This window comes from Chrysemys picta, chromosome 9 (assembly GCF_011386835.1).
Source record: "Chrysemys picta bellii isolate R12L10 chromosome 9, ASM1138683v2, whole genome shotgun sequence".
Lineage (NCBI taxonomy): Eukaryota > Metazoa > Chordata > Testudines > Emydidae > Chrysemys > Chrysemys picta.
Genome location: NC_088799.1, coordinates 37,661,467 through 37,689,223, shown reverse-complemented (window position 1 = coordinate 37,689,223; position 27,757 = coordinate 37,661,467). Strand labels below are relative to the sequence as shown.

The following is a 27,757-nucleotide window of genomic DNA, read 5'->3' as shown; positions in this document are numbered from 1 at the left end:
CTTGGGAATCAAGACTGAGGGGAAAAACAACTGAGGAGTTGGCAGTTTTTCAAAGGGACACTATTAAGGGCCAAAAAGCAAGCTATTCCGCTGGTTAGGAAAGATAGAAAATATGGCAAAAGACCACCTTGGCTTAACCACGAGATCTTGCATGATCTAAAAAATAAAAAGGAGTCATATAAAAAATGGAAACTAGGACAGATTACAAAGGATGAATATAGGCAAACAACACAGGAATGCAGGGGCAAGATTAGAAAGGCAAAGGCACAAAATGAGCTCAAACTAGCTACAGGAATAAAGGGAAAAAAGACTTTTTATCAATACATTAGAAGCAAGAGGAAGACCAAAGACAGGGTAGGCCCACTGCTTAGTGAAGAGGGAGAAACAGTATCAGGAAACTTGGAAATGGCAGAGATGCTTAATGACTTCTTTGTTTCGGTCTTCACCGAGAAGTCTGAAGGAATGCCTAACATAGTGAATGCTAATGGGAAGGGGGTAGGTTTAGCAGATAAAATAAAAAAAGAATAAGTTAAAAATCACTTAGAAAAGTTAGATGCCTGCAAGTCACCAGGGCCTGATGAAATGCATCCTAGAATACTCAAGGAGCTAATAGAGGAGGTATCTGAGCCTCTAGCTATTGTCTTTGGAAAATCATGGGAGACGGGAGAGATTCCAGAAGACTGGAAGAGGGCAAATATAGTGCCCATCTATAAAAAGGGAAATAAAAACAACCCAGGAAACTACAGACCAGTTAGTTTAACTTCTGTGCCAGGGAAGGTAATGGAGCAAGTAATTAAGGAAATCATCTGCAAACACTTGGAAGGTGGTAAGGTGATAGGGAACAGCCAGCATGGATTTGGGAAGAACAAATCATGTCAAACCAATCTGATAGCTTTCTTTGATAGGATAACGAGCCTTGTGGATAAGGGTGAAGCTGTGGATGTGGTATACCTAGACTTTAGTAAGGCATTTGATATGGTCTCGCATGATATTCTTATCGATAAACTAGGCAACTACAATTTAGATGGGGCTACTATAAGGTGGGTGCATAACTGGCTGGATAACCGTACTCAGAGAGTTGTTATTAATGGTTCCCAATCCTGCTGGAAAGGCATAACGAGTGGGGTACCGCAGGGGTCTGTTTTGGGTAGGGTTACCATACGTCCGGATTTTCCCGGACATGTCCGGCTTTTTGGGCCTCAAATCCCCGTCCGGGGGGAAATCCCAAAAAGCCGAACATGTCTGGGAAAATCGGGACATGCGGGGCCGGGCCGGCGGTGCTGGGCCGGGGCCGGGTCGGGGCCGGGCCGGGGGCCGGGCCGGCGGTGCTGGGCCGGGGCCGGGTCGGGGCCGGGCCGGGGGCCGGGCTGGCGGTGCTGGGCCGGGGCCGGGCCGGGGGCCGGGCCGGCGGTACTGAGCCGGGGGCCGGGCCAGCGGTGCTGGGCTGGGGGCCGGGGCCGGGGCGGCAGTGCTGGGCCCGGGCTGGGGGTGCTCGGCCGGGGGCTGGCCTGGGGCCGGTACCCCAGGGCCCGAGCCGAGCCAGGCTGGAGACGCCGGGGGGGCCAGACTGGGCCGCGCCTCCTTCCCCTACCCCACCCCCGCTTACCTGCTGCCTGCTTCAGGCTTCCCGTGAATCAAATGTTCGCAGGAAGCAGGGGAGGGGGCGGAGTTGGGGCGGGGACTGTGGGGAAGGAGTGGAGTTGGGGCGTGGGCGCGTGGGCAGGGCTGGGCCGGCGCCCCGTGGAGTGTCCTCTTTTTGGACACTCAAAATATGGTAACCCTAGTTTTGGGACCGGCTCTGTTCAATATCTTCATCAACGACTTAGACATTGGCATAGAAAGTACGCTTATTAAGTTTGCGGATGATACCAAACTGGGAGGGATTGCAACTGCTTTGGAGGACAGGGTCATAATTCAAAATGATCTGGACAAATTGGAGAAATGGTCTGAGTTAAACAGGATGAAGTTTAACAAAGACAAATGCAAAGTGCTCCACTTAGGAAGAAAAAATCAGTTTCACACATACAGAATGGGAAGAGACTGTCTAGGAAGGAGTACGGCAGAAAGGGATCTAGGGGTTATAGTGGACCACAAGCTAAATATGAGTCAACAGTGTGATGCTGTTGCAAAAAAAGCAAACATGATTCTGGGATGTATTAACAGGTGTGTTGTGAGCAAGACACGAGAAGTCATTCTTCCGCTCTACTCTGCTCTGGGTAGGCCTCAGCTGGAGTATTGTGTCCAGTTCTGGGCACCGCATTTTAAAAAAGATGTGGAGAAATTGGAAAGGGTCCAGAGAAGAGCAACAAGAATGATTAAAGGTCTTGAGAACATGACCTATGAAGGAAGGCTGAAAGAATTGGGTTTGTTTAGTTTGGAAAAGAGAAGACTGAGAGGGGACATGATAGCAGTTTTCAAGTATTTAAAAGGGTGTCATAAGGAGGAGGGAGAAAACTTGTTCACCTTAGCCTCTAAGGATAGAACCAGAAGCAATGGGTTTAAACTGCAGCAAGGGAGGTCTAGGTTGGACATTAGGAAAAAGTTCCTAACTGTCAGGGTGGTTAAACACTGGATTAAATTGCCTAGGGAGGTTGTGGAATCTCCATCTCTGGAGATATTTAAGAGTAGGTTAGATAAATGTCTATCAGGGATGGTCTAGACAGTATTTGGTCCTGCCATGAGGGCAGGGGACTGGACTCGATGACCTCTCGAGGTCCTTCCAGTCCTAGAATCTATGAAAATGTTTAAATCTGGAAATAAATAAATAATGTTTATATTGCAGCATTAAATGAGGGGGGCTGACTGCAAGGCAATAGTTGTTTACATATTAATTATTTACACAATGTGCAGTAATATATTTGCCTAATACATAACAAAATTAACAGCATTTGCATAATAAATTACTCCATGGACATTAGTGCATTTGAATAGCGACTGTTATTTGTAGCACGTTGCCAGTGAAAATCAGTTACTCGCACTCTAAGCCCCCCCACATCCTATTCCCCCGTCCCAGCCCCCTCGACCCTGGAACGTCTCCGCTCCTGCTGCCCTGCGCGCTACAGCGCCTGACCCCGGTAGCGAATGCCCTGCCGTAACCCCTGTGCAGCTCGCGCGCTCCCCTCCTCTGCGTGGCAGCCGTTTACAACGTTACAGAGCCGGCCCCTCGCGCGCCACCTCGCTCCGGCCAATCACTGAGCGCCGCTCATGCATATGGAATGAGGATGCACCGCAACTGCGTTGGCTTGTGCGAGGTGCGTGTGGTAAAGGGGGACTAAGCGGGGCCTCGTTTGGCTCCGCGGTGCCGGCGCACGGGGCTGCGGGTGGGTGGTTACTGAAGGCAGCCGGCTGGCATTGTGGGCACAGAGCCCAGGCTGGGCCCCTGCGTCGCGGCCTGGACACCGGATCCGGCAAGGCGTGGTGAGAGCGGCCGGGAGCTGTTGTTTTGCTTGGGTGCATTTTCGAGGGGCGGGAGAGAGACAGGGATGAGTTGGTGGAAGGGGACTTGTGGGTGGGGGGCGACGACGATGCTGGGTGTGGGTGCGTGGGGGCTCCAGGCGGTGTGGGGGAGAGACACAGGGGTGAGTTGGTGGGAGGGGTCTTGTGGTGGCGACGATGCTGTGTGTGTGTGTGGGGGGGGATCTAGGAGCTGGAGAGGTCAGTGGGGTGGGGAGTTGAGTGAGGTTGGTGCAGGTGATGAGGGTGGATGGGGGGCTGGTTGAGGGTTTAGGTTAGCTGGGGCTCAAGGAAGTGGGGAATGAGGTTGGTGGGGGTAGGAGAGGGCTGGTGGGGCCGAGGGTGGGTGAGTGTGGGAGGGCTCGAGGGGGAGAAGTGAGGATGGGCCCGGAGGAGAAGCGTGTGTGGCTAGGGTGACCAGACACCAAGTGTGAAAAATTGGGACAAGAGATGGGGGGTAATAGGAGCCTATATAAGAAAAAGACCACCCAAAAATCGGGACTGTCCGTATAAAATCGGGATATCTGGTCACCCTATGTGTGGCCCATGTGGTGGGTAGGGTGTGGGGTTGATGGAAGGAAAGGGAAATGGCTGGATGGCGATGTTGAGGCTGGTTGAATGTGGGAAGCTGTTAAAATTGGGCTACAGCTTCAGTGAAGGGCAAGTAAATAGGAATTTGGGATTGAGTTAGGGAGCTGGGATCACGAATGGCTTCCTTTTGCCTTAGGACAGTGTTTCTCAAACTGGGGTTGTTGCTTGGGTAGGGAAAGTTCCTGGCGGGCCGGGCCGGTTTGTTTTACCTGCCCCGTCCGCAGGTCTGGCTGATCGCGGCTCCCACTGGCCGCGGTTCGCTGCTGCAGGCCAATGGGAGCTGCTGGAAGCGGCGGCTAGTATGTCCCTCGGCCTGCACTGCTTTCAGCAGCCCCCATTGGCCTGCAGCAGCGAACTGTGGCCAGTGGGAGCCACGATCGGCCGGACCTGCGGACGGGGTAGGTAAACAAACTGGCCCGGCCCACCAGGGGTTTTCCCTACACAAGCGGCGACCCCAGTTTGAGAAACACTGCCTTAGGAGCTGCTTGCTGTAAGTTCCAAGTTATCCCTTCAGTTTCCTTCCCTGATCCTCCAATGAAAAATAACAGTCCCAGGAAATGAAGCTACAGATACTTCTTCCCAGGTGCAATTGGTCTAATGACATGTGTGACTCTTTAAAGGGACAATAACTTAGGCCTTGTTTACACCTAAAAATTGGTTTGACAGCTGCAGCACTCAGGGCTGTGAAAAACTTGGTCCCCTGTGCAACATAGTTAAATTGACCTAACCACGGCTGTAGATGCAGCTAGGTCAACAGGGGAATTCTTCTGTTGGCCTAGTTACTGCCTCCTAGAGAGGTGGATTATATACATGGACAAAAATACCCCTTCTGTTGGTGTAGGAAGTATCTGTGCTACAGCGGCACAGGTGCAGCGCTGTAGCATAGAAATACCCTTAGCCTCAGAGGAAGTCTCAGTCCCAGCTACGTTAGGTCTCCCAACGTGGTCAACACCAGTGGCGCTGAAATGGTATTGCAAGAGTGAGACTTGGGCTATGTCTACTCTTGCAGAGTTTTTCCGCTACCAGTTTCACCGGTGACAGGGAATCGGTAAAAGAAAAGCACTAGTTTGTGTTCTTGTGTTCTCACTTTTTTTTTTGGTCTGATTTTTTTTAAGCAAGTGGTTTTTAAGTGAGGTGAAACTTGTGGGTACGCAAGACAAATCAGACTCCTGAAATGGATACAATAGTCGGGAAAGGTTGAGAGCCACTGGTGAAGACTAAGGGCATGTCTACACTTGCAAAAACTGAGGGTGCGTCTACACTTGCCAATGACTTTTTGCAGTGAAACTCAAAAGTTTCACTGCAAACAGAAAACTACCTACACTGTTACTGAAAAATTGCTTACTTTCTCACTTTTACCATATAATAAAATTAATTGGAATATAAATATTGTATTAATTTTGATATATAGTATATAGTGCAGTATAAACAAGCCCTTGTCTGTATGAAATTTTAGTTTGTACTGATTTTGCTAGTGCTTTTTATGTAGCCTGTTGTAAAACTAGGCAAATATCTAGATAAGTTGATGTACCCCCGGAAGACCTCTGTGTACCCCCAGGGGTACACGTACCTGTGGTTGAGAACTACTGGTCTACACTACGAGTTTCTGTAGGCATATCTGCTTCACTCAGGGATGTGGAAATCCACACCCCGAGCAACGCAGTTATACTGACCTAACCCCCAGTGTAGACAGCACTGTGTTAGTGGGAGGGCTTCTCCTGTTGACATAGCTACTGCTTCTCAGGGCGGTGGAGTACTTATGAGCTCTCCTCTCAGTGTAGGTAGTGTCTTCTGTAAGTGCTACAGCAGCACAGCTGCACCATAAGTGTAGACAATTCCTGAGAATTTTTTTTAAAACTTCTTATTACATACAGAAGCCTTGAAGTAGAAGTAGTGAGAAGGGATGGGGATGCTCAGTCATGTCTATTGTGGTGCTCTAGTTCTTTGGAAACCTGTATTTGAGGTGAGTAGACTTATTTTGTCTAGGCTGAGAGGATTTCAGGGGTGATTGTACTGGTGCTGTGTCTCCCTACACAGTGGGAGTGGTAAATATAATGTAGCTTATTTCAAGGAAAGTGTTTGGCATTAATGACACATAAAAAGATGGACATGAAGCAGAAGGTTTTGTTCTGTCCTGAATATGCTCTGTCTGATGGTGTATCTTGGTTTTTTGTTTTTGTGGGGTAGGAGAAGGAGAGCAATTGACTGGAGAAGAGAGATTCAGGACTTGAAAGAGACAGGCCGAATTTGGTCCAGAATTTAGATTGTGTATTTAAAACAACAATGCTAAAAACAAAACAAACCCCAAACACCCAACTATATGATCTCGCATTCCAGTGTAACTTTTTAATAAATAAATATTCTCAACCAGTGGCTAATGTAAACGTTGCAGCATTGTACTAGTGCATGAGAACCAGGAAGTGAAACTCACTTGACAGTGTTTAAAAAGAGAAACCAGATAGTCTATTTACATTGTCCAAATTGAAAAAATATAGAAAACAAAAAGTTTAAGTAAATTAGATGTATAAAATTTTCAATGTTGCTAGTTCTTTAAATTTAGGTAAGGGAAAGGAAATTTGTAGATCTTCTCCAGTCTTATTGTGCCTTTTTATGTACAACTATGTGACACCCATAAAATGTACTAAAAATGATTTTTTCATCAGCACTTTAAAATTACATATTACTGTATTTCTAGTGGTCATCTGTTACTTAATTCAACACTAATTAAATTCTGTGAGGTAGCTCTTTTATAAAGTTGAAAAATGTATAGATGATGGGGAATATACCAGATAGAAATAGCTAAAATACGATTTCAGATAATTCCATAAAGGTGGTGCTACACTTTCAGACTTAGAAAACAGGGAGCTTTTGGTTTGCTTTTAACTACTTGATTTATTGGTCTGTTTTTTCACTCTTCGATCATGCACTGAGAGACTTCAGTGAGAGTCAAAAGGGGCTTTGCATGAGCACAGGGTTCACTCACACAGTTATTAGTACAGGACTGGGGCCTTAAAATCAGTCTCTGCAGTTGTGGACAACACTACAAAAATCTGAAAGTTGTGACAAAGTTTGAGTTTCTGCATGCTCTGACATCTTTAGCTTGACGGGCATGGTAGCTGCGGAAACTATAGATCTGTTTTAGTTTAATATAGGCTTTTCCCTCAATTAGTTTTTTTTTTTTTAATTGGCAGTGTTACATTCTCATTAAAGAGTGTTAGGTTCTAGAATGTGTGTTCTGGCCATGGTGCATAGACCTCTAAAACAGTACGGTAGCTGATAATCTAAACATCGGTTTAAAACTTTTTGGATGGTGGTTTCCACTGGAGCTACATGCACACCCTGCATTTATCCTCACATCCAGTACCTGGGGGTTTATAAGGAGCCACAGCACCAACTGCCACATCATTCCCTCTTATTGTTGCTGGTGATGTAAGCAAGTACTCACTATTGTCTGTTGCTACTCCTGTAGGTCCCTTTTCTTGGGAGGGGGTGGGTGGGTAGTAAACTGCTCTTTTATTTTCCAGTTCATTTTAGGGCAATTAGTGCAGTTTAGATGCTTGGCCCAGAGGTTACTTTTTTTTTTTTTTTTTTTTGGTAGCTCCACTGAGCCTTGATTGTTCTGCTATGATTTTGTGCCTGTAGGAATGTTTGAAGTTAAGCTCCAGGGCCTCAAGCCTTGCCCCATACATGAAGGTACTATATGCTTAATGGATCAGTGTATGAGTACTTGCTCTGACTTAGAGGGGTAATATTTAGGATCTGTGCTTTTGTGTGTGGATCTCTTCTAGCCTCACACAGAGCCATAGAATGCCAACTTGAGCTTAATCTTAATGACTCCATTACTAGACTGTACTATTCACCCTATTACTTTTGCCTGTCTTTGGCTCCATCACACATGCAGAAGCTCAAGAACGCTGAAAAATGTCTAGAGCCACAACCTGTGAAATGGATCTGCATCCTTCCTGGTTGGTTAAAAGCAAGCAAAACCACAACTGTGCGAAATGGTCAGTGCCTCCTTCAAAGATGCATACATACCAAATTCCTTGAAAAATACAAGGTCTCTTAGAAAGACTTGGCAGCTTTGAACCTGAAATTGTTGGGGTTTGAAAAATCTCACTGACTTTTCAACATCGTCCAGTTCAAGCAATTGAGAAAGGAAAAGCCACTCTCTCAACAAATATATTTTAAAACTAGCCTTCAGTCCACCTTCCAAAAGTGCTGATCATGTCTACCCAATGCTCTAAAAAAAGGATTAAAGTACTTTTATACAGATCCTGTTCCTGGTTTTTGTACTGAATCTGCAGCCCATAGTCGGTCAAGTTAGGCTGATTTCCCTTGCTTAGTCCCACAGAAGGAAGAGACAAAGTGCAAGATATGTAGAGGACGAAGTCATGCTCCTCAGCTATCCGCCATATGAGTATAGTTAATTACCAAGCTGTAATAGTTCAGTAAAATTTCTTGTTGTGGGACAAACTGACTCCTTTGCATGAAGAGGCACAGGAGGCCATCATAATGAATTGATGAATTCTGAATTTACAATTTATACAGCTTCAAACAGGGTCTAGCAAATGATTGTAGTTAATTGCTGCTTGTTTCACTTAAATTTGACCATGTTTTTGTATAGTTGTATTGCAGTAGTGCTTAGAGACCACAACTGAGATCAGTGCATTGTTGGGCTAAGCACTACCAAAAAAAAAGGCAAGACAATCCCTGCCCCAAAGAGCTTACCATCTAAATAGACATGGTACACAACAAGTATGGAGGAGTAAAGGTGTGGGCAGTCCTTGGTGTGGTGCTGCAGGTGTCAGGGTGGATTTGATTTAAATCAAATGGATTTAAATAATGATTTAAGTCACTAGTCAAGAAGACTCAATTTAATCATGGATTTCTACATAAACGTGCATTCTTGTTGGTTGTTATAACCTTAATACATATTCTTCACAACTCAGAGATAGATGTAGGTTTCCTTTTTAGAGGGTACACACTATGCATTTTTAAAGTGATTTATTTTGAAAACTTTTCAGATTAGTTTTTCAGTTATATCAGAAAATGAATGATTGATTATTTCATTTACCGAAGGTAATTGAGGCAGATATTTATGAAGTCATTGGGAGGTGAACTATCTCCAATTCAACAGGTTAATCAGTAATATTTGGAGGATTTTCTTGCCATGCTGTATTAGGAGGAGAACATTACGAGACAGACATTTAAATTGTTTTATTTAACTAAAACAACAATGTTATGTATTCTGGATTTTTTTTCTTCAACAGCAAACATAATATTTTAACAAAACAAGCATATGAATTTTTGAATTTAGTTAAACATTCAAGTTTTTTAAAGTCAGGTTTGTTTTTGTTAAAATTGTTTAACTAAAATAGTTAAATGAAATATTTTTAAAAAAACAAAACAAAAATTAAATCGACTTGTGTCAGCCAGGTCAATATGAGAAACTTAAAATATTGGCTTCTGCAGCTAACTCAGTCATCTTCACCTTCATTTTCCTGTTTGTTCATAATCTGGAAAAGAAAAACAAGCTTTCCTGCTTTTTCAGGTCCCAAACGACTTCTCAATTTGGAATGAATTAGTCCAAAGGAAGAAAATATTCTTTCTACACCGGCAGAAGAAGCTACTGCTGGTAAAAGTGAGATTATCACTTCAACAGTCTCTGAATCCAAATGCTTAAGTGGCTACCACCAGTTCACTGGGGTGACTTTCTTTAAAACATCATTAGCAAATATATATTTCTTGAATGGTTCACTTTTAGCTCTGAAGTTTATTATAGTTGGCATTATGGAGGGATGATTGCTGGCTGTCCATGTCCTAGCCAACTCCTCTTCTTCAGCAGTTAAGGTTTGACCCTGGTACTGAGTATTGAGAATATTTGCAAGAAAATGAGCTGACGATAGTGCTTGTCCCATTCATTTTTTTAATGCTTGTAATTTAACTCTGTCATTATATATTTCTCTTTTTAAGATCTCACTCAGTTAATTACAAATTTCAACAGCGTCCATGATAAAACAGCTATTTCCCTGCGTTTTGTTCAAGGCTACAGAAATAGGCTTCAGGGTACTCAGCATGTGTTCAACATTTCTCTTAGGCCCAATGTTAAGAACTTTGGCTGTGACTGTGCCATCTATTTTTTCACGATTTTGTTCACGAACTGTCATCAGATTAGGCTAGTTCTTGATATAGTGTTCAAAACAGTCCACTACTGAGTTCCATCGCATGTCTTGTGGAAGAGTTAGCTTGGTTCCTCCCACTTTTTTTGGAGCAGCTGCTGCAAAGTGGTTGTTACAAAAGTATTTTGCAATTTCAACAACATTGGCTTTTATTTCTGGAATGAGCACTGCAACTGTATGTTATTAGCTTGGGACTCTTCTAAATAATATCTTCTCATCTTGGATACATTTGCAGCATTGTCTGTGACCAAGCTGCATACTAGATCAGGAGTCGGCAACCTTTCAGAAGTGGTGTGCCAAGTCTTCATTTATTCTCTCTGATTTAAGGTTTCACGTGCCAGTAATACATTTTAACGTTTTTAGAAGGTCTCTTTCTATAAGTCTATAATATATAACTAAACTATTGTTGTATGTAAAGTAAATAAGGTTTTTAAAATGTTTAAGAAGCTATATTTAAAATTAAATTAAAATCCAGAGCCCCCCAGACCGGTGGCCAGGACCCGGGCAGTGTGAGTGCCACTGAAAATCAGCTTGTGTGCCGCCTTTGGCACACATGCCTGTACTAGACATTTGAATTTTTTTTCAGTTTGTTATAGCTTTTACTGCTACTTCTCGTAAGTATTCTGCAGTGTGTGCATTTCCTGATGTATCAATTGTTTCTGTAAGGAAGACATTCCGTTCTTCTTTTGTCACACAAGCATATACAACAGGATCATTGTGGACATTGCTCCACCCATCAAGACTCAGGTTAACAATTTCACCCTGTAGAGTCTAGACCTTTTGCACACTGCTCAATTTCTCTTTCATACACTTTATCCAGCAATTTGCCTGCGACATCTGCTCTGTTGGGTGGACTGTATCCTGGTCTTAATGACTGAACAATGTTAATGAAGTGTGGGTTCTCAATCATACAGAAAGGAGAGTTTGTTGCATAAACAACCCGGGCAGGTTTTTCATCAGTTACCTCTTTTTGTAATCTGCTGGTTCTTATCACAAACTTATCTATGGTTGTTTCTGGATGATGGAGGTTTTTTTTCTTTTTGCTACAGGTGATATACTGTGGCTATGTGACATAGATGATGTGACAGAAACACTATTGTTGGCAGATAACTCTGAAACTATAGAAAGTGATGGTGATCTTGAAAGTGGATAGTCTTCAGAATCCTGTATGTTGAGGATGGATTCTCCTAAACAAAATAAGTCAATGCAGTTACCGTATATACTCGTTCATTATCCTGTTCATTTTATAAGCCGACTCCCCAAGATGGTTAGGTAAAAATAGCAAAAACTGTATGACCCTTTCATAAGCTGACCCTGTATTTCAGGGGTTGGCAAACTTTGGCTCCTGGCTCGTTAGGGTAAATCGCTAGCGGGCCTGGACGTTTTGTTTACCTAGAGTATTTACAGGCACGGAGCCCCTCAGCTCCCAGTGTCCGTGGTTTGCTGTTCCCAGCCAATGGGAGCCACTGGAAGTGCCTGGTTGGGAGCTCCATTCCCAGAGTCTGGTTGGCTGTTCCGTTCCCAGTGGGGAGCCAAAGTGTGTGTGGGGAGCAAGTAAGGCTCCTGGCGGGGAGCTGCATGCGGAGCTGAAAGTCCCGGCTCTCAACACCCCACACTGCCCCTCTTAAATTGATGGAAGCGCTCCTGGTGAGGATGTGCAACACTGACAGAAAAAAGGCAGTGTGGACATGAACCACTGTAGTAAGTTGACCTAACATAGGTCCACTTAAGTTTATAGTGTAGACGTACCTCGAGGGTATGTCTACACAGGGATAAAAAACCCATGACCGGTCCTCTGAGAATTGAGAGTCCCAGAGCTCAGGCTTCAGCCTGAGCCCAAATGGTCTACACAGCAATTTTTAGCCCTACAGCCCGAGTCCCATGAGCCCAAGTCAGCTGACCTAGGCCAGCCGCAGCTGTGCCGTGGGGTTTTTTATCCCTGAGTAGATATACTCTGAGTCTGTTAGGCTTTTCCAGAGATGGAGAGAATACACTGCAGCTTGCATGGCCTTTCCTTCCCTCTTCCTGTTTATGTAACCCAGCCCTAGGTTGGGACAGGGCCTCCTTGATTACACCCCAGGCTCTACTTAGCTGTAGGCTCCACCCTGTCCCTTAAAGGAGTAGTGCATATCCTCAGAAGAGGAAATAGATGAGGAGCAGCCAAGTGACTTGCCCAAGATAACACTACAGGATAGCATCAGAGCTGGATATAGAACCCATTTCTCTTGACTCCTGAATCAGTGCCCTATCCATTAGACCACACTGCCTTCTTGCTATTCTGAGGGAGAAAATATTTGGAAAATTGGGTTGGAGTATGTGTGTGTTGCAAAGAGAAGCTTTGTTTTGAAGGCAGTGATATCTTGTGGTCAGTCTGTGTTCTGGAAGTCTGTGTTCTGGAAGTGGGCCAGCTACCTTGAAAGTTCTGTCTTCAGCTCTTACTAGTTTCACTCTTGAGTTAATGTTTCATTGTTCTAGTACAGTGGTTCTCAAATTGTTGTACTGGTGACCTCTTTCACATAGCAAGCCTTTGAGTGCGACCTCCCCTTATAAATTAAAAACACTTGTTTATATATTTAACACCATTATAAATGCTGGCGGCAAAGTGGGGTTTGGGGTGTAGGCTGACAGCTTGCGCCCCCCATGTAATAACCTCACGACCCCCTGAGGGGTCCCGACCCCCAGTTTGAGAACCCCCTGTTCTAGTAAGTGTAACTGCTGAAGGCAGTCATGTTCATGGAAATTGAGGTTGTCTGTTAAAGTTTGGGTCCTTATCGTGGAAGACTTTTAAGAGCAGAGCTGGAACACTGAATATGTGCTGTTCAACAAGGAACCATTAAATGACGGGGTGGAGTATTAGTCTGATATGATTTCAGATTCCTTGCTAAGTAGGTGGCTGCTTTCTTTGGTATCAGCTAGAGCCTTTTAAAGTTCAGTGATTTAAACTCAACATACCTAGGGATGCAGTAGTCAAGTTGAAGTAACAAACAGAGCTGGGTGGGAAATGGTTTTTCCATCATGCAAAAATGTTTGAAATTTTAAAATTTTCCTGTTCTGAATTGGGATGACATTTTTGTTATGAAAAACCACAAAGAAGCTTCCTCACCCCCTTTCCCTTCCATGGAATAACAGCTTAATAGTGATTAGGGCAATCAAGTGGGATGTGGGAGACCCAGGTTCAAGTCCTTGCCCTGACTGATTCAGAGGGACTTGAATCTGGGTTTCCTATATCCAATGTAAGTGCCCTAACCACTGGGCTATTGGCTATTCTGGAGGCCAGGGTGGGGGTTTGCGCGGCTCTTGTTTTGACCAGAAATTCGATCCTGGACCTAAGAAAACTTATTGACTGAAGTTTTTTCAAAACTGATCAGTTCCTTTGAAAAGTTTTGGTTTTGGTGAATCTGCATTTTTGACAAAATGATTTGTCAAAAAATTCAAAACCAGCTTTCATTATAGATCACCATGGTCAGATCTGAGTATGACAGGATGGAGCAGTATACTAGTGAGGAGCAGATGAGACTTTTTGTTTTTGTTTTGCATCCATAGCTATTTGTGTATCCAACAATACTGAGGACTCTAAGAGGGCTATGGACAGACTTGAAGTAGACATTTTATTTATAACCTTACATATTGGTCCTGAATGAAGTTAGATTGGGGTTTTCTTTCTTATGAAAGCCTTCACATTATATATATATATATTTGAAATTCTTGCTTAATAGATTCATAGTTGTGTGTGTTTTTTTTTTTTTAAGTCCTGACGGGGCCATTATGATGATCTAATCTAATCTCCTGCTTATTGCAGGCCAAAGAACTATGCCCAATAATGTTTGCATCTGGCCCATAATTTCTGTTTGAACAATAGCATATCTTTTAAAAAGATTTCCAGTCTTGATTTAAAGATGTCAAGGGACAGAGTATTCACAACATCAGTGGTTAATTATTCTCACTGTTAAAAATGTGTGCCATATTTCTAATCTGAATTTGTCTACTTCAGTTTCCAGACATTGGATCTCATTGTGCTTTTTTAAATGTTAACTATATCGCATAAAGTAAATAGGAAGTGTTAACACAGCCAAAGTAATGCTTCTTTAAGAACCTTACATTTTGTTTCCTGACTTTAATGTTTTACTCTTAATGTTACATTAACAGACACTTTGTTCTAAGGTGAATATTTTTACTTTATAGAAAAACTGGGTTCCTTCATTCTGCTAGAAACCTCACCTTCCTGTTATCTTGTTAGTGAACAACATTGTATTCTGTTTATATGATCTTTTAAAAATAGTTTGAGATTTCTCATCCTTTCTTTCTCCCACCACCAGCAGTTATAGACAATAAGCATTATCCTCTTTGATTGGTCCATTCCAGACCTGCATGTGTAGCCATTAGTCCTAAGGTGGTCTACAAAGGGATAGTGGGGACAAATTGTGGTGTGTGGGTTTATTTTTATTTTTTTTGCTTTTTCATGAAGTGTAAGAAAGTCTAAAACTATTTTAAAAGGTTTGTTCCTGTTTCCCCCCCCTTCGGTCATCTGTAGAATTCCAGAGCAGACAAGAGGACGATTTTAACATTACCATGTAAACTGCCTTTCTGTGAAAGAGCCCACCAGACAAGAATCTGAGCTGCTGCTCCTTTTTGCACTGTTTCAGAATAAAGAACGAGCACAGTCGCTAGGGCTTAGTGTATTGGGGCAGCTGAAACCGGTTATTGTGACAGTCTTGAGGGGACCTTCCAGAGAGTCCAGCTTGGGAACTGGGGCCTTTTGGGCCAGCCTGATGGAAATGCTGACACTGCCAGTGTTGAGAACAGGGTTGAGAACATGGTTGTAGATCTACAATTATGCTAGAGAAGTCCCCAGCCTTGCCTTAGGAGCTCTTGCAAAATTCCTAATTAATAGTTTAGTATGTGGAGTTCGAGATGTGTTGTTTGCATGTATTCTACTTCTAGTGTGCGTGCGCCCCATGTGCTGGAGATTGGCCCTGAGTGTAGGGGGTTGTAAGTAACAATTATGATTCCACAGTTAAGTCTGTTAGAAAATATTCTGGTCTAAACCCTACTTGTAACACTTTACTATGCACACGGTATATTAAGGTTATTATAAAAAATACATATTTTGGCATACAAATTCACATGCTTTGCATCATTCCACAAATGCATTTTTTTAAGATTTAAGCAAATCAGCCCAGTAACTTCAGAGGTATAATGGTATAAGGCTCTGAAAAATTACCAAATTTTCTATTTTCCGGGGGACAGGGAGGTCATTTTTGGAGCATTGTGATACAGCTAATTTATATGTTCTTAGTGCTAAATGAGAGCTAGTATACAGGACAGATTTGAAAAATATTTTCCTAAAAATAAGTTACTCAGAAGTTAATTGTGGAGGACTGATATTGGTTACTGTAGAGGTTAGTCTTCATAAATGACTGCAGTGTAATACAGAGACGGATGTAAATTAGAGAAAACAGACTTTGTGAGCAGATTGTAATCTGTAGCACCACATAACACAGATTATCACAAGTGCACAAGAATGTTGCATTTTCATATGTCTGAGTAAGACTCAGCTGCCCAGTCTTGCTAGGGTTATGACTCCACAAATTATTTCTGTTTACCTTCTAGGAGAAAAACTACCTGAATACTTCTCTAGTTCTTGTGAAGGGGTGAAAAGTGCCCTCTTGGCTACCTGACTCAATGGGAAGGAAGAATTTTTTCATTCCACCCAGCTGGACCACTAGCTGGTGGGTTGAGGAGTGCCTTGTGGCAATCTTCCATGTTTCTCATGAGAGAACTCCCAGCTCACACCTTCGATTCCTTCAGATGAGATTTTCAACAAAATGGGGATGATAGTGCTATGGATGTCCTAATTCCTTTCAAAGCTGGTTGTGAAATTCCTCCTCAGTTGGTCATTCATCCTGTCATTGTTTTTCCTATATGCATCCTGGTGAGGCTGTTCTCTGCAAACCTTATGGAAAATATCCTTGATGTCTTATCTGAAGCACATTAAAGCACTTTATCCATCCAGCTTGGTTTCTTTGCAGTCGCTGCTGCTCATTCTTACAGGGTTCTTAGGTAAAGTATGATTAAGGCTACGTTTTAGTCACAGGTATTTTTAGTAAAAGTCATGGACAGGTCACGGGCCGTAAACAAAAATTCATGGGCCCGTGATCTGTCCATGACCTTCACTAAAAATACCTGCCCGGACTAAAACTTGGGCAGGGGGCCGTGGGTGCTCTGCAGGAGGGTGGGAGAGCAGTCCGGTGCTGCTGGAGGAGGTGGCTTGGGACCACCGCTGGTATTGGGGGAGATAGGGAGGCTGGGCTGCGGCCTGGGACTCCCGCTGGCACTGGGGAAGGGGGGCCGCAGAGCGTGGCCTGGGACCCCCGCTGGTGCTGGGGGAGCGGAGGGCTGGGCTGCGGTGCGTGGCCCGGGACCCCTGCTGTTGCTGGGGGAGACGGGGTGGGTGGGGCTGGCAGGGGCTTCCTACACGGCTCTGTGTCCCTGCAGCTCCTAGGTGGTGGAGGCAGGAGCCAGGGCAGGGGCTGCCGCAGCTCCCATTGGCCAGGAGCCACAGCCAATGGGAACTGTGGGGGTGGGCAGTGCGCAGTGCGGAGACCCCCTCTGCTGCCTAGGAGCTGCTCGGGGGCCATGCCAGTGGGAGCTGGGGAGTCCTCCACTCAGAGGTAAGTGCCTCCCCCGCGCTCCCCAACCCCCTGCCCTTAGCCCCCTCCCACACACCCAAACTGCTGCTGCTGGCACAGGGGCTACCTGAGCCAGCACCAGCCATTATGAAAGTCACAGAATCCGTGACCTCCGTGACAGACTTGCAGCCTTATGTATGATTAAACCTGCCAGAGCAAATTTTGAAAATTAGTTGTTGTTTTTTTTTTTTTTTTTTTTTAAATTTGCACAATGAAAATACCTGAAACTTCTACTTTTTGCTGTGTTAAAAAATGTTACAAAGTGAATGGCAAGATCTACAGATCTCCCAAACTCACTGGCACGCTTGGGAGTGCCAAGATTTTTGAAGTGGGTAAGTGGGCTATTTTTAAAAATACATAATTTAAAGAAGACTGTAATTAAATAGTTTTTATTCTTAAAAATGAGTCATAATTTGTCTAAAATAAGTGGAAACTCTCTTTAAATGCATTTAAAGAAAGTTTGTAACATTTAAATATGTGCACTGAAAAAAGAACAGACCCCCTCAAAGCTTCACCCAAGATTTTAATAAAGCTGTGTACCCATCCTTTCAGATCCTTCAGGACTAATATATGTTGCTGAATTTGTTTCAATCTTCTAGTCTTTGCTTTTCAAGATTTAAAATATATCAGCAAAACATCTACTTAAATCAATTTCTGTATTGACCCATTCCTTTCACCCACATGTTTTTGTTCCCATCGCACTATCTTGACCATATGCTTTCAAATCTCCCTGAAAGACTGCTTCCTTTATCCTGGGGCTTCTAGAAAAAATGGGAGAGAAAGTTTGGAAAACTGATCAAATAATAAGTTGTATAACAGAAAAGTTCTTTAAACAATTGTAGTTTCCCCCACCTCCGTTCATGTGAAGGCAGAGTCTGCCACCCAGTGGAAGTACTTGGAAGGAGACTCTTAGAATATGATGATAATAAAATCTCCATAATTCTTATCTTCATAGTTTTCAGAGAGGATGTATTCATTCTTTAGCTGTCTTTCCCTCCTCAGTGTGGCTCAAAGTCTTGGGGTGTTTTTTTCCCAGAACTCTTTCCTATAATAGTTTTTTTTTTTTTATTTTGGGGGGGAGGGAAGTGTCTTCTAGTTTTAATTTGCTTCCATATGTTTGTTTAATTACAATGATTCATAATCTCCTAATACTTTACACATCCATATTCTGATATTATATCATAAAGTACTTTCCTGCCATCTCACTTTATTTATGCACTAGTAGAGTCTTTGTGCATTGTATTATTTGTGTTACTATTTCAGTACCACAATGTACCTTGACCTTCTGTATGTCAAGGACATTGGGAGTTAGAATTCTGAGATATTACCAGAAAAAAAGAAAAGAGAAATAACATACAATGTAACTAATAATTTCTCAAATAGCGAGGTTCCCTCTTACTCAAAATGGTGTTTCATGTTGACCATGAATCTGTTTTTCAGGATTTAAATTTGTATATCAATATTGAGATGCTAAATTTGATATGCAACTTTAACTCAAGTAATAGAACATGTCCCCCATGCCTTCAAAGTATAGATCAGGGGTCGGCAACGTTTGGCACACGGCTCGCCAGGGTAAGCACCCTGGCGGGCCAGGCCAGTTTATTTACCTGCTGACGCGGCAGGTTTGGCCAATCGCGGCAACCACTGGCCGCGGTTCACTGTCCCAGGCCAATGGGGGCGGTGGGAAGCCGCGGCCAGCACATCCCGTGCCGCTTCCTGCCGCCCCCATTGGCCCGGGACGGGAAACCGCGGCCAGTGGGGGCCACGATCGGCCGAACCTGCCGCGTCAGCAGGTAAATAAACTGGCCCGGTCCGCCAGGGTGCTTACCCTGGCGAGTCGCGTGCCAAACGTTGCCAACCCCTGGTATAGATCATTAAACATGCTAGAATTGTGTGACTTTCATGAGTCTGTTACCCTGTTGAATTTTGTTTTACTTTTTTGTACTTTTCAGAGTTACCCTGTTTCCCCGAAAATAAGACATCCTCCGAAAATAAGGCCTACTTACAGTTTTGCCTCTCGTTGTAATATAAGGCATCCCCCCGATAATAAGACCTCCCCGATAATAAGGCATCCACCGATAATAAGGCATTTTTCATTTCTGAAAAATAAGACATCCCCTGAAAATAAGACCTAGCGCATCTTTGGGAGCAAAAATTAATATAAGACACTGTCTTATTTTCAGGGAAACAGGGTACCTGTAAATACCATTTTCTATTTTGTTCAAAGTGTTTTAATAACTATGTTTAATAGGAAGTGTGGGGGGCATGAATTAGTAAGGCTTGATAAATCCACTTACCTAATAACAGTGAATAATACATTTTCCCTATCTAGGAGGTAGTATGGCCTACTTTGGCATAGGACTTGGGAGACCTGGGTTCTGTTCCTGGCTTTGCCATTGCCCTGCTGGGTGACCTTGGGCAGGTCACATCCCCTGTTTGTAAAATGGGGGTAATGATACTTACCTCCTTAGTAAAACACTTGGAAATCTACTGTTGAAAATCACTATATAAGAGCTTGGTATTAGGGAGCTTGTTTACCAATTTCTGCAAAATTGAACTTTTTTTTTTTTAATGATCAAAGGTTTCTAGTGTTTTTAGTTCAGAGGAAAACCTTCCAAATGCAGCATTGCAGTATGGTCTACGCTGCAACCAGGGTATAATTTTCAGACTGTGTATACTTATCTATGGTATCTTTAATCTAGTTAGCTCAGTAAAGAAAAGCACTGAGACTGTGGTGGCATGGGTTTCAATGTGATCTAGCAATGTAAGTATGCATCTACGGGGCTGCCTCCTATGCTGTCACGTCCTTACTGCTATTTTGAGCAAGCTAGCTAGATTAAAGCTAGTGCGGATATGTCCACATGAGCTACATATTACATCCCAAGTTGCAGTGTAGATGTAGCCTTAGTTGACTGATAGAATCTTTGCCTACTTTAGGATATTTACCTATTGCAGTCAGTGGGTGTCAGTAACAGGTGCCGGTGTAACTATCACTTCTGAAATGTTGCTGAACACCGTTTGATCTGATCTACGCGTCCACTTGATTAGTGAGTGAGTGAGCACTGTTTAAGTGCACAGTCTAAGTAACTGGACTCTGCACTGGGGAGTTACTGTAGTGGGATGGGGACATTTTGTGCTGGTTGTTTCAGGCTTCCAGGTAAAGTAACCTCCACCACTTTTGGTGTGTGTGTGTGTGTGTGTGTGTGTGTGTGTGTGTGAGAGAGAGAGAGAGAGAAATAAGACTTGTCTACATGGGAAAGCTTTTGCAAAAGAAACTAGGGTGTGAATTTAAAATGCAATAATTATTCCACACTAACTCAAAGGCCATGTGTAAACTACAAAATTAAATTTCTGCTGCAGTAAATTACTGCCGCTTGTGCGTGTCTACACTTTGCTCCTTGTGTTGGCGGTGCTCGTCCTCACCAGGAGCGCTTGTACTGTCAGTGTGGGGCATTGTTGGATGGCTCCGGAAAGCCAGTAACAGTAGATGTAAGCAATGTAGTATCTATGCTGACTATACTATATCAACCTAACTACGTGGACTTTGACTCTATGCTGCCCTTGGAGGTGGAGCATTAAGTCGGCATAGCGGGGCAGTTTTGTGGGCGGGAGCAAAATTTAAGTATAGATCAGGTGTTGGCAACCTTTCAGAAATGGTATGCCGAGTCTTCATTTAATCACTCTAATTTAAGGTTTCGCGTGCCAGTAATACATTTTTATGTTTTTAGAAGGTCTCTTTCTATAAGTCTATAATATATAACTAAACTATTGTTAAAAGGCGACAGAGTCCTATGGGACCTTATAGACTAACAAACGTATTGGAGCATAAGCTTTCGTGGGTGAATACCCATAAACTATTCTTGTATGTAAAGTGAATAAGGTTTTTAAAATGTTTAAGAAGCTTCATTTAAAATTAAATTAAAATGCAGAGCCCCCTGGACTGGTGGCCAGGACCTGGACAGTGTGAGTGCCACTGAAAATCAGCTTGTGCGCCGCCTTTGGCATGCGTGCCATAGGTTGCCTACCCCTGGTATAGACACTTCCATAGTTAGGTCGACGTAAGTTGCCTTGCTTCGACCTGTCTGTAGTGTAGACCAGACCTTACGCTGCACTAAGAGTGCCGTTGTGTGGTTGAGTTTAATCCCACTTCCCAACAAGGTGGATTGATATAAATCAAAGTGATTTAAATCACCAAGCAGGAAACTTTTTACTTTAAATCATCAAATTGAATTATGTTTTGAATTTGTACTTTTAACATAATGGCCATACTGGGTCAGACCAAAGGTCCATCTAGCCCAGTATACTGTCTTCCGACACTGGCCAATGCCAGGTGCCCCAGAAGGAATGAACAGAACAGATAATCAAGTGATCCATTCCCTGTCGCCCATTCCCAGCTTCTGGCAAACAGAGGCTAGGGACACTATCCCTGTCCTTCCTGGCTAATAGCCATTGATGGACCTATCCTCAATGAATTTATCTAGTTCTTTTTTGAATCCTGTTATAGTCTTGGCCTTCACAGCATCCTCTGGCAAAGAGTTCCACAGGTTGACTGTGTGTTGTGCGAAGAAATACTTTTGTTTGTTTTAAACCTGCTGCCTGTTAATTTCATTTGATGACCCCTAGTTCTTATGTTATGAGAAGGAGTAAATAGCAATTCCTTATTTACTTTCTCTACACCAGTCATTAGTTTATAGACCTTGGTCATATCCCCCCCTAGTTGTCTCTTTTCCATGCTGAAAAGTCCCAGTCTTATTAATCTCTCCTCATACGTAAGCTGTTCCATACCCCTAGTAATTTTTGTTGCCCTTTTCTGAACCTGTTCCAATTCCAATATATCTTTTTTTGAGATTGGGCAACCATCTGCATGCAATAGTCAAGATGTGGGTGTACTATGGATTTATATAGAGGCAACATGATATTTTCTGTCCTACTATCTATCCCTTTCTTAATGATTCCCAACATTCTGTTCGCTTTTTTGACTGCCGCTGCATATTGAGTTGATGTTTTCAAAGAACTATCCACAATGACTCCAAGATCTCTTCTTGAGTGGTAACAGCTAATTTAGACCCCATCATTTTATATGTATAATTGGGATTATGTTTTCCAATGTACATTTATCAACATTAAATTTCATCTGCCATTTTGTTGCCCAGTCACCCAGTTTTGAGTGATCCTTTTGTAGCTCTTTGCAGTGTGCCTGGGACTTAACTATGTTGAGTAGTTTTGCATCATCTGCAAAATTTGCCACCTAACTGTTTACCCCTTTTCGCAGATCATTTATGAATATGTTGACTAGCACTGGTTCCAGTACAGACCCTGGGGGACCCCACTATTTACCTTTCTCCATTCTGAAAACTAACCATTTATACCTGCCTTTTGTTTTCTATCTTTTAACCAGTTACCAATCCATAAGAGGACCTTCCCTCTTATACCATCACAGCTTACTTTGCTTAAGAGCCTTTGGTGAGGGACCTTGTCAACGGCTTTCTAAAAATCGAAGTACACTACATCCACTGGATCCTCCTTGTCCACGTGCTTGTTGAGTCCCTCAAAGAATTCTAGTAGATTGGTGAGGCATGATTTGCCTTTGCAAAAACCATGTTGACTCTTTCCCAACAAATTATGTTCAACTGTATGTCTGACAGTATTGTTCTTTACTATAGTTTCAACCAGTTTGTCTGGTACTGAAGTCAGGCTTATCGTCCTGTAATTGCCGGGATCACCTCTGGAGCCCTTTTTAAAAATTGGTGTCATGTTAACTATCTTCCAGTCATTTGGTACAGAAGCTGATTTAAATGATAGGTTACAGACTACAGTTAGTAGTTCAGTACAGTTTGAGTTCCTTCAGAACTCTTGGGTGAATACCATCTAGCCCTGGTAACTTATTACTGGTTAATTTGTCCGTTTGTTCCAAAACCACCTCTAATGACACCCCAATCTGGCCCCACTGGTTGTTTAGCAGGCTTCCTGCTTCTGATGTACTTACACTTTTTTTTGCTATTACTTTTTGAGTCTTTGGCTAGTTCTTCAAATTCTTTTTTGGCCTTCCTAATTATATTTTTACACATCATTTGCCAGAATTTATGCTCCTTTCTGTTTCCCTCACTAGGATTTTACTTCCACTTTTTAAACGATGCCTTTTTGCCTCTCACTGCTTCTTTTACTTTTGTTTAGCCATGGTGGCACTTTTTTTGTTCTCTTATTATGTTTTTTAATTTGTGGTATATATTTAAGTTGAGCCTCTATTATGGTGTCTTTACAAAGTTTCCATGCATCTTGCATGAGATTTCACTTTTGGCACTTTTAATTTCTTTTTAACTACCCTCCTCATTTTTGCGTAGTTCCCCTTTCTGAAATTAAGTGCTACAGTGTTGGGCTGCTGTGGTGTTTCTAGCATTGGTATATAAGCACTTTAAAAACGTGTCCATTTTTAGCTGTCTGCCATTACATGATGTAATCGAATGGGACTCTCTTTCATTTGACTGTTTCAGATCAGATTCTACCTCATTAATTGCGCGCGCGCTCTCTCTCTCTCTCTCTCTCTCTCTCTCTAAATGGTCTCAGTGCCACTAGACGGGACAGTACACCACACCCAGAACATGTGTGGGTTACATACTTCCCCTAGCTGAGGAACCATGTCCCCAGCTTCAGAGACTTCCCAGTTGAAATCCCAGAAGAGCCCCCACTTGTAACGCCAACAGACCCTGGTCGTTGGCAGGCAGGATTGAACCAGGGACCTCTGGAGATTAGTGCATGAGCTTTTGCCGCATGAGCTAAAAGCCAACTGCTTGTAGAGCAGACTCATTTTATCTCTCTCTTTCTCTCTAAGTGGTCTCCATGGCCTTAGATGGGACAGAACCCCACACCCAGGAGGGGTGTGGATTACATTAGGACTTCAGCAAACTCTGGTTCAAGGTGCTTAGCCAGTGACATCCACCAGTTCAGTGGTTTGATTTTTCTTTAAAACTTTGGCAACAAACGTACTGCTTAACATATTAATTTAAATAATTTTAATAATTTTAGACCTTAACATAGATTGTCAATTTTAAATTTAATTTTAAATAATTTATTTAAAAACAAACCAACCTGTGTTTTTTTTTAAAAATCATCTATTTTTATCAACCTTGCTTCCAGAGTGGAGTAAGCTAAACACAGACTCTCTTTTTTTTTTTTTTTTCTCTTAATTAATTGGCCTCTCAGAGTTGGTAAGACAACTCCCACCTGTTTATGCTCTCTGTATGTATGTATATATATCTCCTCAATATATGTTCCATTCTATATGCATCTGAAGAAGTGGGCTGTAGTCCACGAAAGCTTATGCTCTAATAAATTTGTTAGTCTCTAAGGTGCCACAAGTACTCCTGTTCTTCTTTTTGTGGATACAGACTAACACGGCTGCTACTCTGAAAACAGACTCTTTTGTGCAGAATAAAAGTATTTACAAGGGGAGCTATTCTCCAATAGCTCTTCAGGTCTCCACACCCCCCCACCCCAATATGGATGGTAGATTTATATACCCACATTTTCTGCTACACCGCATCATGGAGGTTTACTCCGTGGAGCTGGGCTGTGCAGTGCACAGAGGATGTGATTCCCATGCATGGGCTGCCCAAATCCTTCTCTGTTTCCTATACTGTACAATTGAACTTCACTGACACGGTACAAGGGGCTGCATTACCCTAAAGGAAGGAGCAGTATTTGCCTGTAAGAAATGTGAATTGCTTCCATTTATTTCATTGATGTGCTAACTGAAATCTTTTTGTCTCTGGAGTCCTGCCTATACTGGAGAAGTTTTTTGCAATGTAGATGCACTAAGAAAAAGTACCAGTATTGCAGTAATGGTATAGCTGGATTCATGTATTCCTTACAAACATGATATAAAAATTTCTTTGGAGAAAGAAGTGCTTAAAGCACTGCTACTACCAGTCCTGTCACGCTGCTGGTAATTATAGTACGAGTACAATTGGAACTGAGGCCTTTGCCAGAGGTTTAGGCTCTTTGCCTCATCTCTGCCCAGACAGCTATAAAAAGTAGTGGCAGATCAACAGCATTTGATTACAAAGGTTAAGAGTCTGCTTTCTGCTGTCAGTGTTTAGGAAGTAAAGCTGTTGTGGTACCGTAACTAGAGGGGAAAGCAGTGGTTCATTTTGCAGTCAGAGGGTAAGAGGTAATTGTAGGGAGGAGGAGACAGGAGAAAAAAGAAGCTGACCCAACAGAAAGAGGAGGGGGCACAAGTAGGGGAAGTGGTCAAGCAGGAAATGCACAGGGAAACAAAAACATAAGTAGATGAAAACCAAAAGACCACTCCAGGATGGAGGAAAGCGATGCAGAGTAAAAATAGAAGCAAGCTGCTTACTTTTAAGTTTGTTGGCTGGTTTAACTCATCCTATTAATTAGCCAAAAAATTCAGAAATAAAACTAGCACCTTGCCCTAAAATGTTGCAGCATATGTCAAATGTTGAAAGGCCCTTTGACACAATTTGGAGGTCTACCTTGTTTTCCAGCAAGTTAACTCCTTGCTTATCCTAGGTGGCTTTCTCTCTACTTATATAGCCCCTACCGTTGTAATATCTGAATACCTTACAAATACTAATACACTTATCCTCAAAATACTCCTTATGAAGTAGGGAAATATTAGCCTTATTTTAGATAAAGCCTCATTCAAAACCCATTGCGGTCAATAGGACTCCCTAAAGGATCAGGCCCTTTTGTCACTTTTGGAAGTGGAACTTAGCAGTCTTAGTCACTTAAACCTTGCAATGCTGAGCGTAGCAACACCTAAATACCTTTAAAAATCCTGGACCTTAGTGACTTGCCCAGGGTTACACATGTGCAAGAGCTGGGAATTGAATCTAGATCTTCGGAGTTCCAGTCCAATACCATAACCAGAAGATCATTCTTCTTGCAGAATGTTCTAAGCCCTTGTTGATGCTTTGAAATAGCACTGTTTCAGTAGGTTTTTTTTGTCAGCAGTCAGTTTAATGAAATTTGAGCTGACCATGGATTTGTTCTTGTCTACACTTGGAGGTCAACACAGGTTCAGCTGAACAAATTGATCGAATGGTGTTGTTTGTACACATAGGAAATCTCTCACTTGTTTTGTATGGTGTAAGTTCAAGGAGACCAACCAAAGTGGAACATAATAAAAGTATATAAAATAATATAGAAAAAGTAGATCCAGGGCTTCTGTTCTCTCTGTCTCATAACACAATACCGAGGGGCCATTTAATTAAATTTAAAGATAGCAAATTTAGATCTGGTAAAAGAAAATACTTTTTCATTAGCACCATTGAACTCATTGCTACAGGAAGTTGAGGCCAAAAACTAAGGAATATTTAATAAGAGATTGGACACATATATTGATGATATAACTTTGGATACTTGGTAACATTTTGGAAGGAATATTACACCTTATGTTTCAGGGCTTAAGCCAGTCTCTAGTGATTAAAAATTAGGATAAGAGCCTATATAGAGACCATCTTATCCCACAATTACCTGCTGCATGGTTCTTATATCAGAGTCCAGTGGTTAGCCCACTAGCCTATCAGTTAGGTGACCTTAGTTCAGTTCCTTACTTTGCCACAAACTTCCATTGTGACCTTGGTCAAATTACTTAGCTTCCCAGTGCGTCAGTTCCCCATCTGTAATATGGGATTAATAATACTTACATACCTTACTGGGTGTTATGAGGATTAAACCCATTAAAAATTGTGAAGCACTTGAGATCTATTGAACAAAAGTGCTATATAAGAGCTAGGTATTATTCACTGAATCATATGGAATAGATGACTGGATGGACTTGGGATCGGATCCAGTATGGGAGTTTGTATGTCCCTATGGGTGCATTTGTTTCTATTATTGTGTCTAGTAGTTCTTCTGATGGTAAAAAATGTCTGTGCCCTTTCTACACAAGAGCGAGAAATTTTCTAGTGCAGCTGGCGTACATGAAGGTTCTAAAACCAGCTTAATCATTGGAGTGTGAGTAAAAGTCAAACTGCCAGGCTGGGTTTTCTGGTCTCGTAAAACCACTTTATTTTCTTGTAATCAATACATTCATAAAAAAACAGAGAATGAAACCCTGAAGTTTAGAAATGTTGATTGAATGACTGTTTTGTTGCCAAACAAATTGTTCTATTTCCTTGGTTAGAGGATCTGCACTTTACTTTCACGCAGAAATATATTAAAAGCTCTGATAAACACTTAACAAATATAAATAAATCTGAGTATTTTCTTGACAATTGTTTGGTGCTAGCTTTTGGTATTCCCATGATGATTCTACCAGTCCCACTCTTTCATTGCCTCTCTCTGTATGAGATCTGTTGGAGTTAGAAATGGCTTCATTGGCACCTGCAGAAGTTGATTGGGCTGAATCATGAAATTAGGGATCATGAGATAAATGCTGTTTTTAGTGTTTTTTTAATTTTTTAATTTTAATATTAAGAAAATTATAGTTGATTGCTGAAATACACATGCAGGTACAGACATTAATCTTGCATCAAAATAAGTAAATATAATTGTTCTGTAAATGTCCTCAACTAGCAGAATATCTGTGCAAGACTTGTTTTAATGTCTTTAGGAAAAACAAGTTTGAAGTGCGTAGTAACTTTACATTGGAAAAGGTACATACAAATGACAAACTAATAATTTCACACACATGCACACGGTGTTGGGGAGGGGTGGAAAGTCTTCTAACCATGTATTTAGTTCAGATCTTACAATGAGAAAGTAGGGATGGAGGAGGGTGCAGAGAAATATTTCCATTGTGAGGACCAGGTTATTGAGTTGGCAGGGATTGTGAAAACCAGGTAGCTTCTTGACTGCAGATCACTTTCTCAATGGGAGCTA

The 27,757-nt window shown here is 42.4% G+C and overlaps 1 protein-coding gene across 11 annotated transcripts in view; it reads left to right on the top strand.

Moving 5' to 3' along the window:
• Window positions 1–27,757, top strand: part of ACSL3 (acyl-CoA synthetase long chain family member 3) — a 130,143-nt gene that overhangs the window by 16,684 nt on the left and 85,702 nt on the right. For 2 of the 11 annotated variants that reach the window (XR_010590669.1, XM_065558033.1), the window contains exon 1: window positions 3,103–3,251. The exons of 1 other annotated variant lie outside the window; for it this stretch is intronic. The gene's annotated coding sequence lies outside the window, so the exon portion shown is untranslated. Of the gene's footprint in view, window positions 1–3,048; window positions 3,418–5,506; window positions 6,008–15,833; window positions 16,284–27,757 lie in introns of those variants that run through there. 8 more of the 11 variants (XR_006175218.2, XM_042853584.2, XM_065558029.1 and 5 more) reach the window with 7 other exon arrangements.